This window comes from Pseudophryne corroboree, chromosome 4, assembly GCF_028390025.1.
Source record: "Pseudophryne corroboree isolate aPseCor3 chromosome 4, aPseCor3.hap2, whole genome shotgun sequence".
Taxonomy (NCBI): domain Eukaryota; kingdom Metazoa; phylum Chordata; class Amphibia; order Anura; family Myobatrachidae; genus Pseudophryne; species Pseudophryne corroboree.
The window spans coordinates 406,775,261-406,788,211 of record NC_086447.1 but is presented as its reverse complement, the minus strand read 5'-3'; the positions used below and the strand labels follow the sequence as shown (position 1 = coordinate 406,788,211).

Here is a 12,951-nt window from a genome sequence, read left to right as displayed (position 1 = left end):
AGGACCAGATTTTGGTATTGGTGAATAACAATAGTATTGATAAAGGCCCATTACTTAATACCTGTCTGAAGAAGTAGTCTGTGAACGACTAAAAAAAAAAAAAAAATTAAAACTAATAAATCCCCATAGTCCAGATGGCTTACATCCTAGGGTTTGATGGAGCTAAATGCTGCAATAGCAAGGCCTCTGTATCTGATTTTTGCTGAGTCGGTTAGATCAGGCATGGTACCAAAGGACTGATGTATACCGGATGTAGTCCCAATATTTAAAAAGGGTATTAAACTTCATCCTGGTAACTATAGATTAGTTAGTCTGACATCAATAGTGGGGAAACTATTGGAGAGTATACTAAGGGGCAGAATACAGAACTACTTGGAGAACACCCATGCTGTTGATAAGAACCAGCATGATTTTATGAGAAATAGGTCATGCCAAACTAATTTGATTAGCTTTTATGACATAGTAAGCGACAATCTAGACCAGGGCAACGCAATAGATATTGTTTATCTGGATTTTGCAAAAGCTTTCGACACTACCTCACAGGAGGCTGATTTTCAAATTAAGGGAGCTCGGTATAGGAGACACTATTTGTACATGGGTGAGTAATTGGCTTGATAACAGGGAACAGCGAGTGGTAATTAATGGGATGTTTTCCACCTGGGCTAAAGTAATTAGTGGAATACCGCAGGGTTCTGTGCTGGGGCCACTATTGTTTAATATATTTATTAATGGTTTAGGAGTAGGACTAGAAAGCATAGTGTCAATTTTTGCAGACGATTCTAAAATATGTACTGTAGGGTAATCAAGTCAGATGTGTAGTCTATTTAGACCGATTTATTTAAACTGGAAGCTTGTGCAATGAAATTGTGTATGAGGTTTAATGTGTAAAAATGTCAAGTTTGGGACTAAGAATAAACAGGCAACCTACCAATTAAATGGGGAAAAATAGGGGAAACTGTATTAGAAAAGGATTTGGGGGTGCCTATGATAGTAGATTTAGCAGCAACACACAATGTCAAAGTGCAGCAACAAAGGCAAATAAGGTGTTAGCATACATGAAAAGGGGAATTTAAACAAGGGATGACAGCGTAATCCTGCCACTGTACAAATCATTGTTACGGCTGCATCTTGAGTATTGTGTACCGTTCTGGGCACCACACTATAATAGAGACATGTTAGAACTTGAAAAGGTTCAGAGACGAGCCACCAAATTGATTAAGGAGTTGGAGACACTGGACTATGAGGAGAGGCTTTCTAGGTTAGATATGTTTAAACTAGAAATGAGATGACTAAGAGGAGATATGATTAATATTTACAAATATATAAAGGGGCAATATGCGGAGCTATCATGTGAGTTGTTTACTAAGAGACCTCTACATAAAACACTAAGGCTTGAGGAAAGGAAATTTCGTACTCGGCGCAGGAAGGGATTCTTCACTGTATGGGCAATACGAATATGGAATACACTGCCAGAGAAGGTTGTAATGACAGACTAAGTCGATGTATTTAAAATTGGGTTAGACAAATTTCCAATGGAAAAAGATATACGAGGTTATAGCCTTTATCATCAAATAGATTAGGGAATGCAATGTAATTCAGGTTGAACTGTAGATGGACTACTAGTCTTTTTTTTTTTTTTTTTTTTTTCAAACTCACCGACTATGTTACTATGTTACTCTTATTTACCCAAGAGATTCTCCTCTAAATATCTCCTTAGACATGCAATTTGTTAAGTGGTATTTGATCAACCTATCACACAGTGGTGGTCATTCCGAGTTGATCGCTCGTTGACGATTTTCGCAGCGCAGCGGTCAAGTGAAAAAACGGCAACAATGTGTATGCGCATGGTACGCAGCGCGCATGCGCTAAGTACTTTCACACAAAATTTAGTAGATTTACACAAGCTCGAGCAACGTTTTTTCATCGCTCGAGTGATCGTAGTGCGATTGACAGGAAGTGGGTGTTTCTGGGCGGAAACTGCCCGTTTTTAGGGAGTGTGCTAAAAAACGCAGGCGTGCCAGGTAAAAACGCAGGAGTGGCTGGAGAAACGGGGAAGTGGCTCGCCGAACGCAGGGCGTGTTTGTGACGTCAAACCAGGAACTAAGCGGACTGAGGTGATCGCAGTCTAGGAGTAGGTCTGGAGCTACTCAGAAACTGCAGCAAATTATTTAGTAGCAGTTCTGCTAATCTTTCGTTCGCTATTCTGATAAGATACACTCCCAGAGGGCGGCCGGCCTAGCGTGTGCAATGCTGCTAAAAGCAGCTAGCGAGCGAACAACTCGGAATGAGGGCCTGTGTGCAGTAGAAAATTTATTTGAATGGGTCCAAACATTATCTGATTAAAACTTTCAACCAGTCAGTGCCTGGAGGAGAATCTAGTTTTACTGAGATTTCCTGGGATTCCTGAGATTTTCTGTATGTACAAGCACTCTGCTGAAGAAATAAGATTAAAAATGAAGACAAAAAGCATGCAAGACTTTAAAGAGAGGCATTTTAATATGTGTTTTATAGTTAATTTGTGTTTGTTTTTGTTTAGCTATGAGTTTGGCTGATTTCTTATTGATGCCACTTCTTATGGGTTTTTTCATTTTTACTAAATACCACTGCAACAGGAAACAGTGCGTTTGCAAGTGCAGGGTAGGATTGGTTTTAGTTAGTAGAAAGGGGCTATGCGCACTTGCTTGCTCCCCACTTCTAGAGTAAGTATACCTTATCCTGACTAGCCCTAGAAAGTCTCTAAATACTGTATGTTTCTCTGACGTCCTAGTGGATTCTGGGAACTCCGTAAGGACCATGGGGAATAGACGGGCTCCGCAGGAGACTGGGCACTCTAAAAGAAAGATTAGGTACTATCTGGTGTGCACTGGCTCCTCCCTCTATGCCCCTCCTCCAGACCTCAGTTAGATTTCTGTGCCCGGCCGAGCTGGATGCACACTAGGGGCTCTCCTGAGCTCCTAGAAAGAAAGTATATGTTAGGTTTTTTATTTTACAGTGAGACCTGCTGGCAACAGGCTCACTGCAACGAGGGACTAAGGGGAGAAGAAGCGAATCTACCTGCTTGCAGCTAGCTTGGGCTTCTTAGGCTACTGGACACCATTAGCTCCAGAGGGATCGACAGCAGGACCCGTCCTTGGTGTTCGTTCCCGGAGCCGCGCCGCCGTCCCCCTTACAGAGCCAGAAGCATGAAGATGGTCTGGAAAATCGGCGGCAGAAGACTTCAGTCTTCACCAAGGTAGCGCACAGCACTGCAGCTGTGCGCCATTGCTCCTCATACACACTTCACACTCCGGTCACTGAGGGTGCAGAGCGCTGGGGGGGGGGGGGCGCCCTGAGCAGCAATAAAAACACCTTGGCTGGCAAAATAATCACAATATATAGCCCCAGAGGCTATATATGTGATAATTACCCCTGCCAGAATCCATAAAAAAGCGGGAGAAAAGGCCGCGAAAAAGGGGCGGAGCTATCTCCCTCAGCACACTGGCGCCATTTTCTCTTCACAGTGTAGCTGGAAGACAGCTCCCCAGGCTATCCCTGTAGTTTTCAGGCTCAAAGGGTTAAAAAGAGAGGGGGCGGCACTAAATTTAGGCGCAATATTGTTTATACAAGCAGCTATTGGGGAAAATTCACTCAGTGATAGTGTTTATCCCTACATTATATAGCGCTCTGGTGTGTGCTGGCATACTCTCTCTCTGTCTCCCCAAAGGGCTGTGTGGGGTCCTGTCCTCAGTCAGAGCATTCCCTGTGTGTGTGCGGTGTGTCGGTATGGCTGTGTCGACATGTTTGATGAGGAGGCTTATGTGGAGGCGGAGCAGATGCCGATAAATGGGATGTCGCCCCCTGTGGGCCGACACCAGAGTGGATGGATAGGTGGAAGGTATTAACCGACAGTGTCAACTCCTTACATAAAAGGCTGGATGACGTAACAGTTATGGGACAGCCGGCTTCTCAGCCCGCGCCTGCCCAGGCGTCTCAAAGGCCATCAGGGGCTCAAAAATGCCCGCTCCCTCAGATGGCAGACACAGATGTCGACACGGAGTCTGACTCCAGTGTCGACGAGGTTGAGACATATACACAATCCACTAGGAACATCCGTTACATGATCCCGGCAATAAAAAAAATGTGTTACACATTTCTGACATTAACCCAAGTACCACTAAAAAAGGGTTTTATGTTTGGGGAGAAAAAGCAGGCAGTGTTTTGTTCCCCCATCAAATGAGTGAATGAAGTGTGAAAAAGCGTGGGTTCCCCCGATAAGAAACTGGTAATTTCTAAAAAGTTACTGATGGCGTACCTTTTCCCGCCAGAGGATAAGTTACGCTGGGAGATATCCCCTAGGGTGGATAAGGCGCTCACACGTTTGTCAAAAAAGGTGGCACTGCCGTCTTAGGATACGGCCACTTTGAAGGTACCTGCTGATAAAAAGCAGGAGGCTATCCTGAAGTCTGTATTTACATACTCAGGTACTAGACTGAGACCTGCAGATAGTGCTGCTGCAGCGTGGTCTGTAACCCTGTCAAACAGGAATACTATTTTGCGAACATAAGTCGTCGTCTTATATATGAGGGATGCACAGAGAGATATTTTGCCGGCTGGCATCCAGAATTAATGCAATGGCCATTCTGTCAGGAGGGTATTAGAGACCCGACACTGGACAGGTGATGCTGACTTTAAAAGACACATAGAGCCTTATAAGGGTGAGGAATTGTTTGGGGATGGTCTCTGGGACCTCGTATCCACAGCAACAGCTGGGAAGAAAATTTTTTACCTCAGGTTTCCTCACAGCCTAAGAAAGCACTGTATTATCAGGTACAGTCCTTTCGGCTTCAGAAAAGCAAGCGGGTCAATGGCGCTTCCTTTCTGCACAGAGACGAGGGAAGAGGGAAAAAGCTGCACCAGTCAGCCAGTTCCCAGAATCAAAATTCTTCCCCCGCTTCCTCTGAGTCCACCGCATGACGCGGGGGCTCCACAGGCGTAGCCAGGTACGGTGGGGGGCCGCCTCAAAAATTTCAGCGATCAGTGGGCTCGCTCACAGGTGGATCCCTGGATCCTTCAAGTAGTATCTCAGGGGTACAGGCTGGAATTCGAGGCGTCTCCCCCCCGCCGTTTCCTCAAATCTGCCTTGCCGACAACTCCCTCAGGCAGGGAGGCTGTGCTAGAGGCAATTCACAAGCTGTATTCCCAGCAGGTGATAGTCAAGGTGCCCCTACTTCAACAAGGACGGGGTAACTATTCCACACTGTTTGTGGTACCGAAACCGGACGGTTCGGTGAGACCCATTTTAAATTTGAAGTCCTTGAACACATACATAAAAAAATTCAAGTTCAAGATGGAATCGCTCAGGGCGGTTATTGCAAGCCTGGAGGAGGGGATTACATGGTATCCCTGGACATCAAGGATGCTTACCTACATGTCCCCATTTACCATCCTCACCAGGAGTACCTCAGATTTGTGGTACAGGATTGCCATTACCAATTCCAAACACTGCCGTTTGGACTGTCCACGGCACCGAGGGTCTTTACCAAGGTAATGGCAGAAATGATGATACTCCTTCGAAAAAAGGGAGTTTTTAATTATCCCGTACTTGGACGATCTCCTTATAAAGGCGAGGTCCATGGAGCAGTTGTTGGTCGGAGTAGCACTATCTCGGGAAGTGCTACAACAGCACGGATGGATTCTATACATTCCGAAGTCACAGCTGGTTCCTACCACACGCCTGCTGTTCCTGGGGATGGTTCTGGACACGGAACAGAAAAAAAAACTGGACGGTTCGGTGAGACCCATTTTAAATTTGAAGTCCTTGAACACATACATAAAAAAATTCAAGTTCAAGATGGAATCGCTCAGGGCGGTTATTGCAAGCCTGGAGGAGGGGATTACATGGTATCCCTGGACATCAAGGATGCTTACCTACATGTCCCCATTTACCATCCTCACCAGGAGTACCTCAGATTTGTGGTACAGGATTGCCATTACCAATTCCAAACACTGCCGTTTGGACTGTCCACGGCACCGAGGGTCTTTACCAAGGTAATGGCAGAAATGATGATACTCCTTCGAAAAAAGGGAGTTTTTAATTATCCCGTACTTGGACGATCTCCTTATAAAGGCGAGGTCCATGGAGCAGTTGTTGGTCGGAGTAGCACTATCTCGGGAAGTGCTACAACAGCACGGATGGATTCTATACATTCCGAAGTCACAGCTGGTTCCTACCACACGCCTGCTGTTCCTGGGGATGGTTCTGGACACGGAACAGAAAAAAAAAAAGTGTTTCTCCCGCAGGAGAAAGCCAAGGAGCTGTCATCTCAGAGACCTCCTGAAACCAAAACAGGTATCGGTGCATCACTGCACACGAGTCCTGGGGAAAATGGTAGCTTCTTACGAAGCAAAATTCCATTCGGCAGGTTCCATGCAAGAACCTTTCAGTGGGACCTCTTGGACAAGTGGTCGGAATCGCATCTTCAGATGCATCGGCTGATAACCCTGTCTCCAAGGACCAGGGTATCTCTACTGTGGTGGCTGCAGAGTGCTCATCTTCAAGAGGGCCGCAGATTCGGCATACAGGACTGGGTCCTGGTAACCACGGATGCCAGCCTTCGAGGCTGGGGGGCAGTCACACAGGGAAGAAATTTCCAAGGACTTTGGTCAAGTCAGGAGTCGTCCCTCCACATAAATATTCTGGAACTGAGTGCCATTTACAATGCCCTAAGTCTGGCAAGGCCTCTGCTTCAAAACCAGCCGGTACTGATCCAATCAGACAACATCACGGCAGTCGCCCATGTAAACCGACAGGGCGGCACAAGAAGCAGGATGGCGATGGCAGAAGCCACAAGGATTCTCCGATGGGCGGAAAATCACGTCTTAGCACTGTCAGCAGTGTTCATTCCGGGAGTGGACAACTGGGAAGCAGACTTCCTCAGCAGACACGACCGACACCCGGGAGAGTGGGGACTTCATCCAGAAGTCTTCCAACTGTTGGTAAACCGTTGGGAAAGGCCACAGGTGGACATGATGGCGTCCCGCCTAAACAAAAAACTAGATATTGCGCCAGGTCAAGGGACCCTCAGGCAATAGCTGTGGACGCTCTAGTGACACCGTGGGTGTACCAGTCGGTTTATGTATTCCCTCCTCTGCCTCTCATACCAAAGGTACTGAGAATAATAAGAAAACGAGGAGTAAGAACGATACTCGTGGTTCCGGATGGGCCAAGAAGAGCTTGGTACCCAGAACTTCAAGATATAATATCAGAGGACCCATGGCCTCTACCGCTCAGACAGGATCTGCTACAGCAGGAGCCCTGTCTATTCCAAGACTTACCGCGGCTGCGTTGGACGGCATGGCGGTTGAATTCCGGATCCTAAAGCAAAAGGGCATTCCGGAGGAAGTCATTCCTACGCTGATAAAAGCCAGAAAAGAAGTAACCGCAAACCATTATCACCGTATTTGGCGAAAATATGTTGCGTGGTGTGAGGCCAGGAAGGCCCCAACAGAGGAATTTCAGCTGGGTAGTTTTCTGCACTTCCTACAGTCAGGAGTGACTATGGGCCTAAAATTGGGTTCCATTAAGGTCCAGATTTCAGCTCTGTCGATTTTCTTCCAGAAAGAACTGGTTTCACTGCCTGGAGTTCAGACAATTGTAAAGGGAGTGCTACATATTCAGACCCTTTTTTTGTGCCTTCTGTGGCACCTTGGGATCTCAACGTGGTGTTGAGTTTCTTAAAATCACATTGGTTTGAGCCACTTAAAACTGTGGATTTGAAATATCTCACGTGGAAAGTGGTCATGTTATTGGCCTTGGCTTCGGCCAGGCGTGTGTCAGAATTGGTGGCTTTGTCATGTAAAAGCCCTTATCTGATTTTCCATATGGATAGGGCAGAATTGAGGACTCGTCCCCAGTTTCTCCCTAAGGTGGTATCAGCTTTTCACTTGAACCAACCTATTGTAGTGCCTGCGGCTACTAGGGACTTGGAAGATTCCAAGTTACTGGACGTAGTCAGGGCCTTAAAAATTTATATTTCCAGGATGGCTGGAGTCAGGAAAACTGACTCGTTTTTTATCCTGTAGGCACCCAACAAAATAGGTGCTCCTGCTTCTAAGCAGACTATTGCTCGCTGGATTTGTAGCACAATTCAGCTGGAGCATTCTGCGGCTGGATTGCCGCATCCTAAATCAGTAACAGCCCATTCCACGAGGAAAGTGGGCTCATCTTGGGCGGCTGCCCGAGGGGTCTCGGCTTTACAACTTTGCCGAGCTGCAACTTGGTCAGGGGCAAACACGTTTGCTAAATTCTACAAATTTGATACCCTGGCTACGGATGGGCCGTGACTTCTCTCATTCGGTGCTGCAGAGTCATCCGCACTCTCCCGCCCGTTTGGGAGCTTTGGTATAATCCCCATGGTCCTTACGGAGTTCCCAGCATCCACTAGGACGTCAGAGAAAATAAGATTTTACTCACCGGTAAATCTATTTCTCGTAGTCCGTAGTGGATGCTGGGCGCCCATCCCAAGTGCGGATTGTCTGCAATACTTGTATATAGTTATTGCCTAACTAAAGGGTTATTGTTGAGCCATCTGTTGAGAGGCTCAGTTATATTTCATACTGTTAACTGGGTATAGTATCATGAGTTATACGGTGTGATTGGTGTGGCTGGTATGAGTCTTACCCGGGATTCAAAATCCTTCCTTATTGTGTCAGCTCTTCCGGGCACAGTATCCTAACTGAGGTCTGGAGGAGGGGCATAGAGGGAGGAGCCAGTGCACACCAGATAGTACCTAATCTTTCTTTTAGAGTGCCCAGTCTCCTGCGGAGCCCGTCTATTCCCCATGGTCCTTACGGAGTTCCCAGCATCCGCTACGGACTACGAGAAATAGATTTACCGGTGAGTAAAATCTTATTTTTAGATGACATGCCAGAAGGAAGCAGGTGCATCAACAGAAAACCAAGGGCTTGATGCGGTACTTAGTGTTGCGAAGTCCAGTTTTCCGTCTACCATTTAGTCTGACTCTTTGGATATTAAACTCTGTGGTCAGGTCAACTGAAAAGCTTGTCTGTTCAGATGTTTAAATAAATACCTGAGTAATAAAAGAGAGTTGGTAGTGGTTATATATAGTTATTTGGTTTAAGGCACATCAATCAAAGCAGACCTTCAAAAGTCTTTCTTTATTACTGATTCAGAAACTGGGGGCTCCCTGCAGGAGAAGTAGAGTGTAAAATTATTGTCAACCTGTGTTTCTTTTTCTTCAAGTACTGCATTGCAGCTATAGTATAACCCCATGAAAGATATTGTGAAAAGAACCACTACTGCAAAAAATAATCAGATGCCCAAGGCACAAACACACTTGTGCAGCCACCTGGGAATAACAAGGGCCACTTCAACCTTTATACACGATACATATAAACAATACATATAAACACACATATTCCCAAGTCAAAGAGCTCAGTGTTGTCTCATAAAAGAATAAATGGTTATTTCTCTGACGTCCTAAGTGGATGCTGGGGACTCCGTCAGGACCATGGGGAATAGCGGCTCCGCAGGAGACAGGGCACAAAATTAAAAGTTTGACCACTAGGTGGTGTGTACTGGCTCCTCCCCCTATGACCCTCCTCCAAGCCTCAGTTAGGTTTTTGTGCCCGTCCGAGCAGGGTGCAATCTAGGTGGCTCTCCTAAAGAGCTGCTTAGAAAAAGTTTGTTAGGTTTTTTATTTTCAGTGAGTCCTGCTGGCAACAGGCTCACTGCAACGAGGGACTTAGGGGAGAAGAAGTGAACTCACCTGCGTGCAGGATGGATTGGCTTCTTAGGCTACTGGACACTAGCTCCAGAGGGACGATCACAGGTACAGCCTGGATGGGTCACCGGAGCCGCGCCGCCGACCCCCTTGCAGATGCCGAAGAGAGAAGAGGTCCAGAAACCGGCGGCTGAAGGCTTCTCAGTCTTCATGAGGTAGCGCACAGCACTGCAGCTGTGCGCCATTGCTCTCGGCACACTTCACACCAACGGTCACTGAGGGTGCAGGGCGCTGGGGGGGGCGCCCTGGGCAGCAATGAAAGTACCTACTCTGGCTAAAAATACATCACATATAGCCCCTGGGGCTATATGGATGTATTTAACCCCTGCCAGGTTGTCAGAAAAACGGGAGAAGAAGCCCACCGAAAAGGGGGCGGGGCCTATTCTCCTCAGCACACAGCGCCATTTTCCTACACAGCTCCGCTGCTAGGAAGGCTCCCAGGCTCTCCCCTGCACTGCACTACAGAAACAGGGTAAAAACAGAGAGGGGGGGCACTTATTTGGCGATATTAATAATATTTAAGCTGCTATAAGGGGAACACACTTATTTAAGGTTGTCCCTATATATTTATAGCGCTTGGGTGTGTGCTGGCAAACTCTCCCTCTGTCTCCCCAAAGGGCTAGTGGGGTCCTGTCTTCTATCAGAGCATTCCCTGTGTGTCTGCTGTGTGTCGGTACGTGTGTGTCGACATGTATGAGGACGATGTTGGCGTGGAGGCGGAGCAATTGCCTGTAATGGTGATGTCACCCCCTAGGGAGTCGACACCGGAATGGATGGCTTTGTTTATGGAATTACGTGATAGTGTCAGCACGCTGCAAAAGTCGGTTGACGACATGAGACGGCCGGCAAACCAGTTAGTACCTGTCCAGGCGTCTCAAACACCGTCAGGGGCTGTAAAACGCCCTTTACCTCAGTCGGTCGACACAGACACCGACACGGACACCGAATCTAGTGTCGACGGTGAAGAAACAAACGTATTTTCCAGTAGGGCCACACGTTATATGATCACGGCAATGAAGGAGGCTTTGCATATCTCTGATACTGCAAGTACCACAAAAAGGGGTATTATGTGGGGTGTGAAAAAACTACCTGTAGTTTTTCCTGAATCAGAGGAATTGAATGAAGTGTGTGATGAAGCGTGGGTTACCCCCGATAGAAAACTGCTAATTTCAAAGAAGTTATTGGCGTTATACCCTTTCCCGCCAGAGGTTAGGGCGCGCTGGGAAACACCCCCTAGGGTAGATAAGGCGCTCACACGCTTATCAAAACAAGTGGCGTTACCGTCTCCAGAAACGGCCGCCCTCAAGGACCCAGCTGATAGGAGGCTGGAGAAGACACTAAAAAGTATATACACACATACTGGTGTTATACTGCGACCAGCAATCGCCTCAGCCTGGATGTGCAGTGCTGGGGTGGCTTGGTCGGAATCACTGACTGAAAATATTGATACCCTGGATAGGGACAATATTTTATTGACTATAGAGCATTTAAAGGATGCATTTCTTTATATGCGTGATGTACAGAGGGATATTTGCACTCTGGCATCAAGAGTAAGTGCGATGTCCATATCTGCCAGAAGAAGTTTATGGACGCGACAGTGGTCAGGTGATGCGGATTCCAAACGGCATATGGAAGTATTGCCGTATAAAGGGGAGGAATTATTTGGGGTCGGTTTATCGGATTTGGTGGCCACGGCAACAGCCGGGAAATCCACCTTTTTACCTCAGGTCACCTCCCAGCAGAAAAAGACGCAGTCTTTTCAGCCGCAGTCCTTTCGTTCCTATAAGAACAAGCGGGCAAAAGGACATTCATATCTGCCCCGAGGCAAAGGAAAGGGTAAGAGACTGCAGCAAGCAGCTCCCTCCCAGGAGCAGAAGCCCTCCCCGGCTTCTGCAAAGGCCTCAGCATGACGCTGGGACCTTACAAGCGGACTCAGGGGCGGTGGGGGGTCGCCTCAAGAATTTCAGCGCACAGTGGGCTCACTCGCAGGTGGACCCCTGGATCCTGCAGGTAGTATCTCAGGGTTACAGGTTGGAATTCGAGACGTCTCCCCCTCGCCGGTTCCTAAAGTCTGCTTTGCCAACGTCTCCCTCCGACAGGGCGACGGTATTGGAAGCCATTCACAAGCTGTATTCTCAGCAGGTGATAGTCAAGGTACCCCTTTTACAACAGGGAAAGGGGTATTACTCCACGCTATTTGTGGTACCGAAGCCGGACGGCTCGGTAAGACCTATTCTAAATCTGAAATCTCTGAACCTGTACATACAAAAATTCAAGTTCAAGATGGAGTCACTCAGAGCAGTGATAGCGAATCTGGAAGAAGGGGACTTTATGGTGTCCTTGGACATCAAGGATGCTTACCTCCATGTCCCAATTTGCCCTTCACACCAAGGGTACCTCAGGTTCGTGGAACAAAACTGTCATTATCAGTTTCAGACGCTGCCGTTTGGATTGTCCACGGCACCCTGGGTCTTTACCAAGGTAATGGCCGAAATGATGATCCTTCTTCGAAGAAAAGGCGTATTAATTATCCCTTACTTGGACGATCTCCTGATAAGGGCAAGGTCCAGAGAACAGCTGGAGGTCGGAGTAGCACTAACTCAAGTAGTGCTCCAACAGCACGGGTGGATTCTGAATTTTCCAAAATCCCAACTGATCCCGACGACACGTTTGCTGTTCCTAGGGATGATTCTGGACACTGTTCAGAAAAAGGTGTTTCTTCCGGAGGAGAAAGCCAGGGAGTTATCCGAACTCGCCAGGAACCTCCTAAAACCAGGAAAAGTGTCTGTGCATCAATGCACAAGAGTCCTGGGAAAAATGGTGGCTTCTTACGAAGCGATTCCATTCGGCAGATTCCATGCACGAATTTGTCAGTGGGATCTGCTGGACAAGTGGTCCGGATCGCATCTGCAGATGCATCAGCGGATAAACCTGTCGCCAAGGACAAGGGTGTCTCTGCTATGGTGGTTGCAGAGTGCTCATCTGTTAGAGGGCCGCAGATTCGGCATACAGAACTGGGTCCTAGTGACCACGGATGCCAGCCTGAGAGGCTGGGGAGCGGTCACACAGGGAAGAAACTTCCAGGGCGTGTGGTCAAGCCTGGAGACGTCTCTTCACATAAATATACTGGAACTAAGAGCAATCTACAATGCTCTAAGCCTGGCAAAAC

At 47.4% G+C, this 12,951-nt stretch overlaps 1 protein-coding gene across 1 annotated transcript in view; it reads left to right on the top strand.

Moving 5' to 3' along the window:
• Nucleotides 1–12,951, top strand: part of LMBRD1 (LMBR1 domain containing 1) — a 677,250-nt gene that overhangs the window by 380,311 nt on the left and 283,988 nt on the right. The gene's annotated exons all lie outside the window — the stretch shown is intronic.